Source organism: Amia ocellicauda, chromosome 2 (genome assembly GCF_036373705.1).
Source record: "Amia ocellicauda isolate fAmiCal2 chromosome 2, fAmiCal2.hap1, whole genome shotgun sequence".
Classification (NCBI taxonomy): domain Eukaryota; kingdom Metazoa; phylum Chordata; class Actinopteri; order Amiiformes; family Amiidae; genus Amia; species Amia ocellicauda.
The window spans coordinates 6632797-6648050 of NC_089851.1; the positions used below are offsets into that span (position 1 = coordinate 6632797).

At 38.6% G+C, this 15254-nt stretch overlaps 1 pseudogene; it reads right to left on the bottom strand.

The window, feature by feature from the left end:
* Window positions 1–4358: 4358 nt before the first annotated feature.
* Window positions 4359–15254, bottom strand: part of LOC136712302 (piggyBac transposable element-derived protein 4-like) — a 35377-nt pseudogene continuing 24481 nt past the window's right edge.

Below are 15254 nucleotides of genomic sequence, written 5' to 3' on the forward strand. Positions count from 1 at the left end.
CTACAGACATTCGGAGGATCACCACGTGACAATCACGTTTTTCTCGTTAGAATAGAATTGACACTCTCTGAATACTGTAGCGTTAAAGGGTTAATGCGTTTGGGAGGCGCATAGGGAGAGGCTACAAAGGGAGGCGGAATAACGAGTCAGTGTGTGAGTTCAGTCCCTGAGACCTATGTGTGCTGCAGTAATAATACATAAAACGATTTGTTGTTGCTCCCGCAATGACTGCTTGGAACCCCCCCCAGCGTTACAATACTAAACCACACTTCAGATGTCCCTCATAGCCTATCTAAATTAAAACATTAGATTTGTACTCCCATTACTTCTATACACGTTTCTGTAAATTACAAAGTTCAAAAACGGCATAAAAAGCCCCCATTTTAAATGAATGTAAAATGCATTTAAAAAACATAATAATATCAATAATATACCGAAAAATATATAATATTGACACAAACTCTAAACTGAGTATTTTTATTACAGGTAAGCCAAATGTTAAGATTAATGTGTTCTGGTGTCTTTAGTATTTACTACTTTCAGAATAGCTGTGTCTTTTTAATGTTAGTGAACACCGGGGTATAATATCAAGGGGTTTACACCGATTCGCTATTTCCAACAGTTTTTCTGTATTTAATGCAATACAATGTAAAGTAAATGCATACGTCACCACGTATATAGTTTATTATGCGTAAGAGCCTGTTCACACTTATTAGGCCGCCCTGGGCGCCTCAGATTTAGTCCCTCTTTCCTCAGACACCGCGTTCACACTGGCGGGTTTAGGAGCCTCAGCGCGTCACATCAAAAGCGGCCTAAACGAAATGCATGCCGGGAATAAAAGCATCTGCTCAAACACAGCAGTGACGCAGGACATTAGCTCTGCTTACAGTGTGTGCGCTGTGTGCATAATCACAACTTATTCATATTGATGTATAAAAGCTATTGTTCGGTTCTATATTTCCTTTGAGAGTAATCTTAACGCTTCACAGCCCAAGCTTTCTAAAATAATGAAAAATGTGCTGGTTCAAAGGTGAATCGAATTAATATATTTCCCTTTTCAGATGTTTATTTTGGGTTCAAGTCTAAAAGTGCTGTTACAATTCCCTCGAAAGTGAAGCACCTTTATTAGGACATCATCGTATATATTACTAGTGTGCAATCGTGTGCATGGAAAGCAGCCTCTGTGACGCGTCTATAGTTATAATATCCTATAGACACAGCGCTGCTCTTCTGCGGTTTCTGTTTTATCTTCATCTTCATCCACATTGTAAACTGCGCTTTCATTTCTGCATCGGCCCAGTTTTTACCTCCAACGCCGGCATTTGTGATTGTTCTGCTCAGCTCAATATAATTGCATTTCGGATTGGATAGTAAACAGCTGGTCTCGTTTTAAAATGTACTGATTTGAATGGAAACCTGCTTCGGTTAAAGCAGGACTAGTTTTGACCCGGCCCAGGGCCGTTCACATTTGAGTTATGGCGGCCCTGCGCCCCATGTGAATGGGGTCTAAGGTGCTTTTACTAGAAGGTTGACATGTTTCATGGAAGTAAAATCAATACCTCTACATAAACTGTGTGCTTGTAAAAATAAATAAAAACATGATTACTGTTAAAGATTTATTTTAAACTACATGGGGATGTTTTTTTTCTTTTGTTATATGGATAACCTGTAAACAAACAAACAAATAAATAATAAGATTTGTATTCAAATATATACACTAGTAGCTAATTTGGCGTCATGGATACATTGTGCAAATTAACACCAAGGAAGCTTCAAACCTTCGTTCGGGACAGCCCTTGTATCTGCACATCTGAGGAACTGCATGTATTGCCGTGTGTCTGTGTGACCAAGGTCCCTGCCTCACGGTTTTAGTCCAACGATACTCTGCTATACCTAGAAGAACAGGTTTTCCCCAGGACTATGGTGCTTGATACATTTCACAAGCTCACCTTATATTAAACATTACCTTAAATTTGCCTTAAATTTGCCCAGGTTTAACCATACTTAGGTCTTCCTGCCCTGTTGTCAGGCAGAAACCGAATTCCACTCATCAAGGGACAGACATGTGGGCACTGTTCTCTCTCCTGTCTGGTCTGCATAAAGCTGCCTATACTTTGTAACTTTTCTAAGACTGTTCTTGAGATTGCCTTTTGAACACCTCTTCCCTGCAGCTGTTCGTAATAAATTCCTTTTGATTGAAAATACATCTCTCTGGATTATTTCAACTCTTCAGCATCCTACCCCACAACTTATATTCTCTTCATATTCTAGAAATGTGAAGAGAATTCATTAAAATACATTGTGAAAAAGCTTGATTGGATAAGTATTCACTTCACTCGTAACAGCAATCCTAAATTTGCTCAATCACCTTCAAAATCACACATCAAGTTAAGCAGCCTCCACCTGTGTTAAATTGTAGTGATTCACTTGATTTCAGGATGAATCCAGCAGTTAACAATATAAGAAAGTTTACAAACGAGAGGAGGCCATTCGACCCATTGTGCTTGTTTGATGTCCATTAATAACTAAGTGATCCAAGGATTTGATGTGGTCAATGCCCTTCATGATTTTGAAGTCTTAGATCAAGTCCCCACAGTCTTCTCTGTTCCAGGGTGAAAAGGTTCAGTTCCTCAGTCTCTCAGTAGGACTTTCCCTTCAGACCTGGAATAAGTTTGGTTGCTCTCCTCTGAACTGCCTCTAGAGCAGTGATATCTTTCTATCTTTCTGGAAACAAAACCCTGGGAACAAGTTCTACACAGATCAGGAAATAAATGTACAAAATATCAAAAGCCTTGAATATCGCTTGGATTATGAAGTCTGAGTGGATTGCGTATGGCAGTGAAAACGCCTTTGCAGTTATGTACTTTACGGAGATCCAGGTACGTTTTCGACTTAAAGATACAGGTGTACATTTTAAGTTTGAAGTTCTGCAAACTTAAAATGACATCAATCATAACATCAACGTAAATAGTAATTTTCAAGATCTGTATCATTCAAACATCACAGCAAGTCCAAGTACATATTACCTTGCCATTAGCTAAATGCTCAGAGCTGCTTAATTTCTTACTGAAAACACAAACTGTCAGTTCGGTGTCATCTTAATGTGTCATTAGGCTGGACAGTTTAGACATAACGCCACAAACAGACAGCTGAGCCAGTGCCCTGAAGAAGCCATTGAGACTTGAGTCTTCAGAGCTGTCAGAGATCTGGAAGCCAGCAGAGGCATTGGCTCTGCCTTCTGCAATGGTGAGCGATGCTCTTTTGAATGTGAAAATGTGTTCAGCCACAACTATGGAAACATTGTAGTATTTCACAATAAGGATTGCGAGAATAAAATACTAAACTGTGTTATTTCACATTAACCCTTCTGTATACTACCCTTGTCCTTCACTAAACCCCTAAAATAAAGCAGCTTAATTGAATTTTAATCCCCAAATCTATTTTGCATGAAGAAACAATCTGTCATTCATCACAATCTTTCTGAATATCTGGGTTTTCCCTCTTCACAGTGCAGAAAGACTGCATTTAATCAGTGGACACCACTCATTTTTATTACAACACACCTGTCATAATTGTTTTCTTTACTACAGTAGAGGTTTATTATTATTATTATTGATAAAGGTACTGTATGTAAGAGATGCCCCCTCTGTCTTAGCATTTAAATCACGTCTGAAGACTCATCTGTTTAGTCTCTGTTTTTCTAGCCCACAGTGCCGCCGGTGTGCCATGGACATGCAATTGCACAACTGTCTTTGGAAATGTCCTGCACTGCATGACCAGTATCTGAGCACGACTGCCCTCTTGTCTTCCAGCAACAGCCTCCTCTGAGGGTCCAACGAGGCACCTCGTCCCCCACCATGGAAGTCTGATGAGGCACAACCCATCCCAGAAGCACCTCACCACAGAGGGTCAACGGGGCATCCACACCCAAGGTTTGACGAGCCATTGCAACCCAAAGCCTGTTGATGGTCCAAACCCTCCACCCCCGATGGCCAGCAAGAGGCCTCCTCCAGAGGGAAGAGCACAGCCAGCAGCACCGATCAAGAACTTTCTGATCTCCTTGCTGCTGTAACAACTATACTGCCTGGAGGGGAGGCAACCATTAGGCATAGGCCCTGAGCTGTGGACCCCCAGAGATTCATTTTCTCCTACATGCCATCCATAGGAGTTTTTTGTTTTTCTCTCCTCCGTGCCTAAATGGTTCATTTACTTAAATGTTCACTCACTTTATTCTAGATCATATAAAATGTTTACAGGTCTATATTTGATTTTATTGTATTTATGTTTTTTATTTTGCTATACGTTTGTTGTATGTTTATCAGTCTGTAAAGCGCTCTGTGGCTAGCCTGCGAAGGGTGCTATACAAATAAAAATTGATTGATTGATTGATCAATGATGTTATAGAAGATGACCAGGGGCCAGCAGGCAGTCATCCTCCTGCAGCTGTATGTTCCAATCACCTTGTCCAGGTTGTCCACAACTGCTTTGTTGTGGTTGTAGTCCAGGATGATGGCTGGCTTCCTGTCCTCACGATCGCTGATCTCAGCCGTTTTGTGCAGTGTGCTCAGGAGGACCACATTCTTGTTCCTCTTTGGGAGGTAAGAAACTAGAGTGGTGGTGGGGGTGAAGGCACACTTTGATGAGAAGGCCTCTCTCCCCCTTGTTGTGAGGAGTGCAGGGGGGGAGCTCAGGCTTGTTCTTTCTAACTGTGCCAACCATGGTGATCTTCCTCTTCAGGAGCTGCTGGCTGAGTTCATAAGAGGTGAAGAAATTGTCACACGTGACGTTGTGCCCCCTCAGTCCATCTGTCACATAAAGCACAACCGCACCCCCTGGTTCTTCTCCGGGCCTCCACTGGTCCACTTCCCTGTGCAGACTTGCATCTTCCAAGCGTAGCTGGATTGTACGTCACAGGCCACCCATATCTTGATGCCATACTTTGCTAGCTTGCTGGGCTTATAGTGTCAGAAAGGACAGCGACCTTTTGACAAAAGAGATTACTATCATTAATTAGTATCAGTGTCACAGAAAACAATCACGTAAATCACTGGAAAACTATGAAAATCACTTACATTACAGATATGATTTTTTTTTTTACCTCTGAATGGAACCAGTGGAATCCACTGTTACTTCAGGCCCAGGATTGTAGAGGTATAGCAGACGCTCCACCCACTTCTCCCAGACCTCTCTTATGGCCACCAGTTTGTCTCTCACACGTCTTGTAGGTCTTGACTCACGGTTATCAAATCGTAGCATTCTTGAGAAAGTGTGAAAGACTTTCAGTGTGTGTGTATGTCTTTGTGGTGTGTAAATGATTTTATAACTGCTGGGTCAAAAATGACCCTAAAACAATCTTTGTACCCTGGTGGTGTACAGCTTTCATGGAAATATGAAGGCAACGTTTCACTTTTCTAATGTTGGGGTCACTCTAGGAAATGTAATCAAATTTAAAGTTGAAAAAATATCATTTAGAGGGTTTTCTCTGCTGTTAAACATAGTGGCAGGTCACCAATTCACATTCTCTCAGAAGGAGAAGAAAACGCAGTAAACAGATGTGCTCAAATTTGTTGGTGCCCTTACAGCTCATTGAAATAATGCTTAATTCCTCCTGAAAAGTGATTAAATTAAAAGCTATTGCATCATGTATACTTGCATGCCTTGGTATGTCATAGAATAAAGCAAAGAAGCTGTGAAAAGAGATGAATTATTGCGCATTCTATAAAGATATTCTAAAATGGCCTGGACACATTTGTTGGTACCCCTTATTATAATATTATTAAGAAGTTCAAGGTCTATGGAACTGTAGCCAACCTCCCTGGACGTGGCCACAAGAGGAAAATCGACCCCAGATTGAACAGAAGGATAGTGCGAATGGCAGAAAAAGAACCAAGGATAACTGCCAAAGAGATACAAGCTGAACTCCAAGGTGAAGGTACGTCAGTCTCTGAAGTACATCCATCGCTTTTTGAGCGAAAGTGGCCTGCATGGAAGAAGACCCAGGAGGACTCCAAACATAAAGACACACTGGAATTTGATAACATGCATATTAACAAGCCATAATCCTTCTGGGAGGATGTCCTTTGGACAGATGAGTCAAAACTGGAGCTTTTTGGCAAGTCACATCAGCTCTATGTTCTCAGATGAAAAAAATAAGCTTTAAAAGAAAAGAACACCATACCTACAGTGAAGCATGGAGGAGGCTCGGTTATGTTTTGGGGCTGCTTTGCTGCGCCTGGCACAGGGTGCCTTGAATGTCGCAGGTCATGGGTCCTCCAACAGGATAATGACCCAAAACACACAGCTAAAAGCACCAAAGAATGGATAAGAACAAAACATTGGGCTGTTCTGAAGTGGCCTTCTATGAGTCATGATCTGAATCCTATCGAACATCTATGGAAAGAGCTGAAACTTGCAGTCTGGAGAAGCACCCATGAAACCTGAGACAGCTGAAGCAGTTTGCTCAGGAAGAGTGGGCCAAACTACCTGTTAATAGGTGCAGAAGTCTCATTGAGAGTTACAGAAAATGTTTGATTGCAGTGTTTGCCTCTAAAGGTTGTGCAACAAAATACTAGGTTGAGGGTCCCATCATTTTTGTCCATGCCATTTTCATTTGTTTTATTATTTACAATTTATGTTGAAAAACAAAAGCAAAGTCTGATTTCTATTAAATATTGAATAAACAATGGTGGATACCAATTACTTTTGTCAGTTTCAAGTTATTTCAGAGGAAATTGTGCATTCTTCGTTTTTTGTAGAAGGGTACCAACAAATTTGAGCAAGTCTTTAAGTAGATGTGGAACAGATACAAGATAACGAATTCATACAATGACCAGTTAAACCTGTCAAGTCATGTTCTTGAATGTAATCCACTAGTGTGTTTTAAAACCGATAGATGCTGTGCTAAGATCGTTTATAGTATTAGATTTGAGAAAGCTAGGTCAAAGGTCCTGCTCTTACCTCCAATTGTTGCCATGACCGTTACACATGGAAATATATATTCTGGTCCTTTTTCTATGTATAAACTAATACACAAAATGGCTTGATAAAATAAATAAATAGGCAGAAATGGCTTACAATGCAACATGGCTAAGTCAGAACCTAGTGCTACATTTCTATAATGGAAGCTGCCACACTCTAGACTAAGGTAGTTTAGTTACCGTGACAGAAGCAATTTATTTCTTATAGAGCTTGGCGACTTCCCCTATCATTCTGAAGTTGATCATCTGTGAATGCAATTTTCCCAAATGTTATGGTCCATTTTCCACAGACATGAAATATCAGAAAATAGAAAATAGAATTGTGCCCATGTTTCCCACTGGAATATGTAAAGGAAGAGAAAAAGTGCTGACCTTGAGTCTGTGCTGTCATGGTGTGCAGACAATTCAGTTCCATGTGTGAAGCTGGTTGTTAGTCTAATTCTGAGAGATAGGAGGTTCCTCAGTGAAATGGATTTCTTTATCAATGAACGCTCATCAGAGAAAATGGTTCAACGGATACAAGAGTTGGATTTTGATTGTCTTAGCTTGATTTTACATGGAAGTAGTATTATTAAGCAGCTAGATTGAACTGAATGTTTTAGAAGGATGATGTTCTTTCTATATGGTATATTTGATCAAATCTGACAATTGAATTTATACAAATACAGACGTGGTATATTACTGGATGAGAGTCACACATCTGTATGGATTTGCAATAGAGCAAATTTCATTGTATAGAACAAAACAAATGTGAAATATACTGAGGATCAAACCTTCAGACAACATAGTTTTTATTGATCTTGTCAGGAAAACAATACAAACAAAATGTGAAATACTAATACATTTGTAGTAAAATGTCCTTTATATATTTTATGAGCTTGTGTGCAGGGAACAGAGACACATTACAGCAGTGTATGAACTAACACAATTTAATTGGGAAACTAGAATGAGCCTGTGGCAAAGAGAAAGCAGACAATGAGCAACTGATTCAAAATGTACAATCTGGGCCTTTTTTAAATTATTGTACGTATAAAGTGAAAACTGATTGATTGCATATCCTGAGCTCTGGGCTCTCTGTCAGTTATTTTGTTCTGTTGTACCCTTGAATGAACATAGCAACAAACCACCACCAACATGAAGCTATTCAGTACAGTCCCCTCAATTCCCCTGGTCAAACACAGTCCACATTAAAAAAAGTAAAAACAAACTGTAAAGCAAAACAAAATAAAGAACTCGCTTCCATACCAGTGCAAATGCGTTCACTAGAGTTCAGGGTTTATCTTATTCCGCTGCCTAATGTCTTACCTCCCTTGCACAGTTCACTGAATTGCACTGGCCAACTCTGTCTATCTGAGTATTAGCTCTACAAAATGGCAGCTTCCTCATAACTCATCTCTTTACCTCAATAACAACAACTCACAGCTCAGCTGTAACTGACATGAATAACAAGGGTGAATTACTTAACTGAAACTGAACTGAACTCTCCCTGTGCAGACCGATACAACCACTACAATATATTGTAGGGGAGAGACCCCTATTCAAGAAGAACTCAGAGTCTCACAGTTAAAGTGCAATACACCAAACAGACGCCTCTCTTCACCTCTCTCTCTCTCTCTCTCTCTCTCTCTCTCTTTCTATATATGCTCAGTTCAAATACACAGTATTGTTCTTTAAGGTCTATTGATCACATGACCTGCAGTATGTTAAGGCATGTCACACGTGCCTTTAAAACATAACGTCATTATGAGAGGTGACAAAAATATAGCTGAATGACGTCACCTCTGCAATGTGGAATAATCCTTGCAGCACCACAACACAATGTAGACGTCCTATATTTGTGGAAGTGTAATATAAAATATACAGCGATGTAACCGCCTTGGCCGTGCCTCCAGGTTGGTTTCTTGGCAGTGTGATAACCCAGTAGGGATTAAACTGTCACATATTTCAGAGAGAACAAAAAGCAAATAAACAACGGTCTGATACTGACCAGTGGCATTTCCTGATGAAATACAATAAGCCGTCAGTGCGGAAATTAGGTTTGGCAACTTCAGCTTTTCACATTCAATTTAATATCGAGCAAGTTCTGTTGTAGTCCAAATCTCACATCTGATGCCACTGTTACAGCTGAGAGCGTCCAGCACTCCAGTGACAAACAGGCACAGAGACCGCAGACTAATGAGAAGAAACAGCACTATTAGGATCACATGTTTTTCTTATTATTAATTTGACATGGATTTTAAATTCTTTCAAATATTAGCTATATATTGTACATATTTATTGGATTATGCAAAACAAACTGAAGGCCTTCTGTCCCTGGTCACGATGTAAGTGCGAGCAAAGAGAAAGATGTAGGTACTTTGGCAAATAGCTTTTATTATTTGTTTTGATTTTATTAATGTACCCTTGAAAGCTTATTTCAGTTTCTCTGTGTATTGTATATCTGAGTGTTTAACATAGTGCTATTGTATGTATGTATGTATGTATGTATGTATGTATGTATGTATGTATGTATGTATGTATGTATGTATGTATGTATTGATATGTGTAGTCAAAAGAAAACTAACTAGGGAATGTCCTACTGAGAGACTGAGGGAACTGAACCTTTTCACCCTGGAACAGAGGACACTACGTGGGGACTTGATCCAAGTCTTCAAAATCATGAAAGGCATCGACCACATCAAACCAGAGGAGCTTTTCCCGATCAGCAGGGACACACACACCCGGGGACATAAATGGAAATTGGGCATCAAGACATTCAAGACAGAAAACAGGAGACACTTCTTCACACAGAGAGGCGTCACAATCTGGAACAAACTCCCCAGCAATGTGGTAGAAGCGACAGTTTGGGAACATTTAAAAATAGACTGGATAGGATCCTTGGATCACTTAGTTATTAATGGACACCAAACAAGCACGATGAGTCACTTATGTTTCTTATCTTGGCTAGATGCAGAAGACACAATACCTGGACTTTCTGTAGTTTTCCATCTTCTGGGTTCAACCTTATAAAAAATGAATGGAAATCAACATATTATACCATATATTGGCAGTCAATACTGCTGGTGCTTTCTATACTCAAGTTATAAAAAATAAAAATCGAACAAAATCAGTTAAACAAGACCTACCATTTCTAAATATTGGTTCACCATCCCGATTTCCTTACAATTAGTGCCACTGCTGAGGCTAAACTAAAATTAGTGTTTCTCATTCTCTTGTCTACGATTACCCATGCAGCAAAATTATAAAAACAATAATACACAGATATTTAATTTAAGCATACCAAACCCCAAGCTCCCCTTGCATGCAGCACACCTATTGACTCGACCACAACTCCAATGCAAAGCATATACTCTTGAAATAAGATCCATCTGCATAATCAAATGAGAGACTTTCTATAATATCCTCTGCATTGATAATACCCCAACAGACAGCAACACCACCACCACCACCACCACCACCACCACAGAGCATCACAGAAGACTTCAGAAATTCAAGCATTATTTTAATTACAAGGCTGGTATTTGTGACAAGGCAACATGGAGGCGACTCCACCTGAATGGGGTTACTGGTGAACTGAACACTGAATTAAGGTATTAAATCAGTCATTAAAGGTTAAGCCTTTTAAATCCAGGACAGATTCTGAAAAACTGGTCTTTAGAATCGGGGAAGCAGATGAATACAAAATTGTGTTTTCAGATCAAGTGGGATTTTATTTTATATTTGCCAATCAGATTCCTAGTCTACACATCGTTATCCTTCTATAGCAAATTGTTTATCGGGAGACTTTACATTGATTCTATCTTTGTTAGTTGGTATTCAGTAATATTGTCTTAGCAGCCCTATTACCGCGGCCACCAATGTGTTCATCCGTCTACACTATTGTGTTTAATTTGAGCTTAGCACAGTCCACGTGAGCCTGCGGTTTTAGTTGTGTGCAGGTGAACGGAGACAGTAACGCAGTAGTGTACTGTGTAACCATGGTTACTAGGGATTTCAATGCTGCAAAATACCAGGGCTGCATCATAGAGAACAAAAACACAGCTGCCAGCCACAGCGAGAGCATCTCACACACAAAGCTGCATGATTACCTTATGCACGGATTACAGCACTTGGCAAAACAGTCATTTAACAGTTGATGCATTTTTTGGATGATTTAGAAGCCTTATCCACGACGTTTCTAGCCATCCAAGCAGCACAAAGTTTCATTTTTGTTTGTTTCGTTAGACTAATTTTACAGAAGCCAATCAAACAAAATAGCTAAAACAAACTCCCATTATCCAGCGATAACAAGATCACAAAGCAAGTCCTACTATTCGAATGGTTCAGTCAGAGTCTGTTCATGATTTGAATTAAAATACTTTACATTTCTTGGTATAGTTTAAATTGAACATAATCTATACATTTTGATGGCATTTTGGTTGCTACAGTCACCATCATTACCTGTGTGTGTTTGGGTGTATTTGCATTTGTCTTGTCTATATATTTATTTTGAATAAAGTAAAAACTTTCAGTGTATATATGTATAATTTAGACATTTTAGATATACATACATGATACATAGACAATTCTAAAGACACCTAACAAGAATTCCTTTCATGTTTCCCAGTTTTTGATGGGCGATTTAATGGCCAAGCTGAACTCTGGGTAAGGGGCCTCTCTCTTGATTCCCAGTCAGGGGCAGCGCTGTAACACTATTGAATTACCCACCTTGGAAAAGAGATGTGCCAGACCCTGCTGGTTATTTTAACTGCTAAGATGAAATGCTGTTCTTAAATTGTTATAAATCGCAGGTGGCTGTCTTAGTCTGTGTTTTAAAAGATACATAAATCCTTATGGTCAAACGCTGCATTGGTATTAAAAAAGCAGCTCTATGTAAAATCCCATCATTCCATGAATCAAAATTAATTTGGGTTTAGTGATGGAATTACGGTATAATAATCTACTGTAATAATCTACGGCATGTTATTAAATGTTTGGAGAAAGATTTAATCCTGCAGTTCCTTTAAACAACAAAAAAGATAGAAACAAATAATGATGACTAAAGAAAATGACCCCTGCAACACATGGTTTCAGTGGTTTTATCCTTAAACCACAGTGAGGTTGCAATTAACATGTTAACACAGGATTAGTCATAAAAATGTAAATAATAATAATAAAACATTACAAATAAAGCTTATTTGGAGTCTCTAAGGCTCAGTCCACACTAGTCATTTCAAAAAGTAATTGCTTTCGAACTACACTAAAGTGTTTAATAAAGTTAGCATCCACACTACAGAGCTGATCATACTGTACTTGAGGCCTCCTCCAGTCCCCTTCAGGAGATTGTCTCGAGTAGTTCTCTTTAGTGTGTCTTCAACCTGAATTGAATCAAATCACAATTTAAATGGTGTGTTTCCAAGCAATACACATGATGTAGCAGTAGCCTCCATACTGGTCAAAGTACTACAAATGCAGCGAGTGAGTAGCTTGTTTCTTTTCACTGCAGGGACCTGTAACTCAACTAATTTGGTTTAGGCTCCATAAACACAACTGCCTTAGAAAGATACCTGTAACTTTGATACTCTGAGCTGAACTAAGTAAAATGGTTTTGAAGATCGTAAAATAAAACAAAATATAAATACAGTTTAATTGCCTTTTGTAATTCCCGCCTCTTAAAGGCTGATGTCAAAGGCCTGGCCTTTTGGCAGAGCAAATGCAATTCCTATTAGATTTTAATGATTTTACCTTATGGCATGTATGTTTTAAGTAAACATGTACACAAAATGCCACTGAAATTTAGAATTAGTTGAACAACTTCATACTATAAACCCACCTGTTTTTCATGGTCAGCAGAATATAGCAGCTTGGTTTACATGTAGAAATTCAAGAGATGCACCGACTAAACCACTTTTGCATAGCATTTCAAGGCAGCAGTATGTATTTTATTATAATACGGATGATAATATGTTGCTCCTAACCTATTGCTCTCAAAATATCAATTTTATTTTACCCAGTACACTAACAAGTCATATTGATAAAGATGAGGCATCAACACACCACAGTTAATGCGGCCGCCCGTATGACTCGTGGCATTTAATTGCTTATTTATGGTGGGACAGCAGCTTTAATGAGTAGATTTGGTGACGTAAAATGTTTAAGACTTTCATTAGTTGTCCTAATTACCTTTGTGGGGTGAGAAACTGATTGATGAAACAGTGTTACGTTTGTGGTTTAAATGAGTTCACTGCAGTAGATGGTATAGTAGCTCAATTTACCACCAACACAAGCAACACAACCCAGAGTGGAAGCCAGGGAATTGATGCTGCTTGCCTGTGTGAGGAAAGCCAGGTAAAGGCAGGCGAAACATTATAATGATTTATCATCATGTGCAGAGGCTGTGATGACAAGGCTGTAAATCAACACACACTGAGTTTTAAATCCCAGAGTGAATACACTTAACAAATTTAGTGACAGAAAAATAATGGCTTAGTCTTCCAAAGCTTTGCAGATCACAGGATTGTCACTGCATCAGGTGCAAAACTTAAATGACCAAACATACACACATACTATTCCAAGATATGTCTTTAAATTCGATTCAGAGCAAGTGCAATAAGAAAAAAGTTGTTAAATTACCACTAATAACAGGAAGTAACTGGTACTACCGTTGTTTAATTTTCACTTTGTGTTCTAGTGGAGTGCATTCAAGGGAACTAAGGACAGCTGAAAGTGTACGAGATTACAAAAACTCCACTCATGTCACACCGATGTAATGCTAAATTCAAAATGTCAGTGATCAGCAATCCCCTTTCTATGTATAATTTAAAATGAGAAATCCATGCCCCTTAGAGGATTATTCCATACAATAATGTATAACAAATCCTACAATGAATAAACCACTTGCAATTTTTTTTTTTAATTTATAGAAGCTTCAGGAAGCATTTTAAGTCAATCCCCAGAGTCCGCTGATCTCTTTTAATAGGGTAAATACCGCAGCTAGGAAGCGCTGTATTTGGGTTCAAAGAAATAGCATGTTTACGCACAGTAAATGCATACTTGCTGTCTGTAATAGGGGCTTCAAGCAATTTCTCCACCTGCATCTGCACGACATTTGACTCCAAAGCCCTTTTCTCTCAGTCCCAGTATAGTCATTGAAAATTAATAAACCAAATAGTGCACTTTCATGTTTTTCTCAAAGCCCCACTGCCTGACAATAGACTGGTGTAGGATTTGTGTGTTTCAGGTCATGAGGTGGTCAGCTACAATCTAAAACAAATCAAGAACAACAACTTTGCACTGCTAGATCATGGCATCTCTCATTTAATTGTTTTTAATTAACTAGAAACAGACTGGAGTTAATTAAGCTGGTCAATTTATTTCCTTATCGCAATGAATCAGACTCCTATTCATTCAGAATAATGGTGTTAATTCACACGATACTGTAGATCACCTTTCGCTTGAATTGGATAGGAGTAACCTTAACAGGGGGTTCGATTTTCTTAGATGTCCTCATGTTCACTTTTGCCAGATTTTGTTCACCCAACAAAAATCTACAACATAAAATTAAATGAAACCTAGCATAACCCAAAATAAATTAAGACTTATTTTCATTAACTACTATGCATTCGTTACAATACGGTGTCTATTCTTTTATGAAGGTTTCTTGTGATTTGAATTTTGCTAAACACATTTATAAATATTCTGATTAGCTTGGGCTAGTTAGAACAAAATGCTTTCACTTTTAAGAATGACTTGTTAACTGGATTTATCCCATTTCACACACCCCAAATCCACACCCCCGAAGCTAAAAAAAATTAAATAATAATAATTACAAAATTATATATACGAGTGGTGCACATTGCATACCATATGTAACTGGTCAAATATACATGTAATACACCTTTTTATGAACCTTTGCATGTCATTTAATTTATAGTGTTCAATTAATGTGTTTTCTGTTGTTTTTTACATACATTCATAAAATACTATTTGCAAATTCTTCCTGGGTTTCAGTTTGAGAATTTGTCCCTTGCTCTTATCAAAGGCTTTTTTCTGAGGTTTTGAAAATGTATTTTTCAATCATGGCTTTAGTACTCATCCCTGCTTTGATGTCTTTTCAGGACTAAAATTGATTTGAAAAGCACTTCACTCTTCAGCAAAACCCCTAAAGCTAGACACTAGTCTCCAAGTTTTGCGGTCAAGTAGTAAAAAAAGTATGCATTTTTACATGACGTAACTAGAAGGAAAAAAGGCTTTTATTGCTACACAGTTACAGAAACGTAGTTGTCATCATACATAATA